Raw genomic sequence first — 3,979 nt, 5'->3', positions numbered from 1 at the left:
GAACCCTGGAAACGCCTTTTTATCAATTGAAAACAACTTTAATTCTCTTCATTGTCTTTTAAATTTGTCATAAATCAGTAGAATTATTAGAACTAAATCAAACCAATTTCTCTCACTTCTAGAATCTCAAGTAATTTTAAGACGAGTCCGATCATTTTCTTCCGTCTCTGTGGATCGATACCTGAGCATACTCATCGACAGGATAGTACACTTGCTATCTGATTTGACAGAGTATAACAAAGGTTTAAAAGGTATAGTTTGCTATACCGAAACTTTGTAGCATATATTATGTGCGAACAATCCCGAAGACCAATCTTCCCCGAGTAGTGAAGAGGATGAGATCGAGCATGACTCTCTCAACTCCAAACTACTTGCACCAGCAAGTGTAGCCCAAATCGACAATGCAGGCTGCACTGATGATCGCGTGCCTGCACAGAAAAATGCAGGCTGCATCCAGAACAATGCAGGTTGCATTCCCTTTCACACTTTGAGGGCAATCAAACTCAGACTCAGACTTAAACCAACCTGAACCGACCCCATCCCATTAAACCCTACCAACCGAACCACCTTCCTTTCTTCATTTCTTTCTCTCCAGTCCCGAAACCCCTCTCCCTCACAGCGTCGCTTCTCTCTCTCTCTTCTAGCAACAACGCCGCCACCGCTCCACCTTTCTCTCTCCCGCCGCCACAACATAGCACTGCCGCACCGCCGTTCCTCCTTCTACAGCACCGCCGCTCCGCCTTCCTCCCTCTCACCGACAGCACCACCGACCACTGAAACCTCTTTCTCTACACAGCCACCGCCCCCACTTCCACCCTCTCCTACGCTGCCCCATAATCTCCACCGCCGAAACTCCTCTCCCTCTCACCATCCCCACTGCCACCCTCTCTCACAGTGACTGCCTCCTCTCTCTCTCAGACATCAGCAGCTACAGTCCAAGGAGTGGCCATAGACGACATTGAAGACGACGCACCACCACCGATTTGACAAATGAGTGCCATCCCAAAGCACATCCCACGGCCACCCCTACCACCTGCACACCCGGACCTGATAACTGAGCATAACTTCCACTGTCATAAGGAGTTGTACGACCACTTCATCAAGCAAGGCCTTGAGCCTCACACCAGCCATGATCAGGTATTGTTTTTCAGCTTCCCTATTTATTTTTCTCTTCCTCTCTTTATCTCTATGTCTGCATTAGGGACAATGCAGATTTTAAGTTTGGGGGTGTTGAATTAAAAGTCTCTTTGATTTTATTTGTTTTATTTAGGTTTCATAGGTTTCATATTGCATTTAGGTTAAAACTATGATTTCTCTTGGGATAAATGTGAAAATGGCAAAATTTTAGGAATTATGCTTGGTATTGGATGTTTAGTACTGAATTTTAAGGGATATCAAGAGATAGTGAGGGGATGTTTTAATAACACCACAATACACATTCGAATTGTTTTGATTAAATTGCTCGATTAATAGCTCTTTGGAATTTATTTTCTTTAAGAACAAAGATTTGAGAACCTAAATGATTTTGCAAAAACATGTTGGAATTAGTAGAAGGGGTGTGTAAGAAAAACAGAAAGCTCAAAAACAGAAAGGAGCACACCAAAAAAAAAACTGACACACTACTCTGCTGATCTCGGCCCGATAAGTAGTCGGGTGCATTCATGTGCCCCATGTTTGCATTCGCGCGAAGATAAGGGAAAAAAGGGATTATGAGTATGCAAAGCACCCTAATTATTGTCAATTTATCGAGAATAGACATGTGTCATATAAAAAATAAAAATAAAAAGAAGAAGAAAAAAAAACATAAAAAAGGGTAAATAAATAATATCTTATTATGCCCCAACTTTGAAACAATTCCCCAAAAGTCAATTTGTGAGAAAATTTAGAGTTCTCAATTACATGATCTAGAATAAAATAATTTAGGAGGTCTATTATTCGTATTGTAGTATAATCATGTCAAATTCGTTGTTTATGTGTGGTGTGAACCAAAATTACCCTAATTACATCCTTAGTATTCTTTGGCCTTTAGTGGTAAACATTTGATTTTCAAACATGATTTCTAGGTTTTTCACTTACACATTTTTCTCAAGGAATTCATGGTAATATAATTAGTTTAGGCACCAACCACGTACCCTAGTTTGGATTTGTTTTGCTTGAGGGCAAGCAAAGTTTAAGTTTGGGAGAGTTTGATGAACCATAACTTGACGCATTATTTGACATATGATTAAGCTCAAAATTGGTCCTAATTACCATATTTTATTGCATTTTATTTATCATTTCATTTAATATTAGTTAATGTTAGTCAAGACACAAGATACTGCGCAAATTGTTAATTATTGCAGAATTGGAGCACGAAACCTCGCAATTTGTATGTGCACAGAAGATCGAAAATGTCAAGCCGAATGGAGAGACAAATCAATGAAAATCTTACAAAGAAAGAATTGGAGAGTAATCGGCAGGGCATCAATCATTTGGACCTTTATTACTTATTTTGGCTGCCGATTAATACATTTGATTCGGCCAATTCTATTTAGCTAATTGGGATATATAGCTGGCGCATAGCAACTTTTTTATTTCTTACCAAAATTTCATCGAATCAGAGGAGGGATATATATTTGGCCAGGGACAAAAATTAGGGGGGCATCTCACTTTAGCATTTTTTTTATCAAATTTCGTTGCTTGTAATTTTTTGGGGATTTCGGCCAGAGAAGGAAATTGAAAGGAGCCAAAGGAGATTCGGGTCAGAGGCAAAAATCGAAGGAAGAGAACTGCACTTGATTAAGGGAGCCCTTACTCTTCTCTTTTTCTTTTATTTTTCTGATTTTAATGTAATCAAATATGACTTGTGTTTGTGTTGAAATTATGCTTGGCTAAACATTTTATCTAGGGATATGAGAGTAACTTGATACTTTTGTTATGCTAATTTAATTGTTTGAATTTTATTTGTGGTTGTGATGTTGATTTGTTTATAAATGCTTGCTTGGTTTGTTTAGTTATTTCTTATTTTATTAAGGGATCCGCTAATAATAAATTGAGACCGAAAGGAGAAATTTATATTAGAAGTACTTTTTAAAATAATGATAATTATGCAAATAATATTAGGTGAATTTGGTGATGGACCGAAAGGAGAAATTGAATTGCTAGAACAACATAAACAAACTTAAGTACTCGGAGCTACGAAAGTAGTCCAAAAGGCTTTTGGGGAAAAACACGGGTTATCAAATAGCTTAATGAGTTTAGATTAAAACTGGTAAGCTACAAACATAGGAGACCTATTTAATCTAGATACGGTGCGAAGCCACGAAAGTGGATAAACATCTACCTTAAGATAACATCCCCTCAATAATTGCAACCCAAATATTATAAAAACAATTAGAAATACATAATTAAAAGTATCATAGTGAAACCATAATCCTAGATATTTATTCCCTCTGATATTTCTCATCATTTTTTGTTTCTGGAATTTATTCTGGATTCTGTTAATTCAAGTTGCATTCAGATAATTCAATCTGCATTCTGTCTGGAATTCAGGCTGAGGTTCTGGAATTTAGTCTACATTAGTTTATAATTCATTATGCACTTAGTTAATTCATCCAGCATTTTTATAATTTAGTTTAAAAGAAAACCACTCAATATTTGCTTGTCTAGATTACTGAAAACCGGTAAGCCAGTACTTAAAATACTTCATTGTGGTTCGATACCCAAATTACTAAGCGATAAGGTCATGCCCTTGTGACCGAATTATATTGGGATTAGTGATTAAATTGATAAGCTACCAAAATCACATCACATTATTCTTTTAGTGGCATGTAATTATCAATATTAGCTAGAGCGAAACAACATATAATTACCTTATTTTTCTTTTGAAAACACGTGTCAAGATAATTATCATGTTCAACGGACTGTATTGCATTATTCTTTTGGTGGCATGTAATTATCAATATTATAGTCGATTTTTTTTTCCCAAATTCAAGCATAA

Source organism: Carex rostrata, chromosome 27, assembly GCF_964058835.1.
Source record: "Carex rostrata chromosome 27, lpCarRost1.2, whole genome shotgun sequence".
Classification (NCBI taxonomy): Eukaryota; Viridiplantae; Streptophyta; class Magnoliopsida; order Poales; family Cyperaceae; genus Carex; species Carex rostrata.
The sequence above is the reverse complement of the archived record's forward strand: the minus strand, read 5'-3'. Positions refer to the sequence as shown.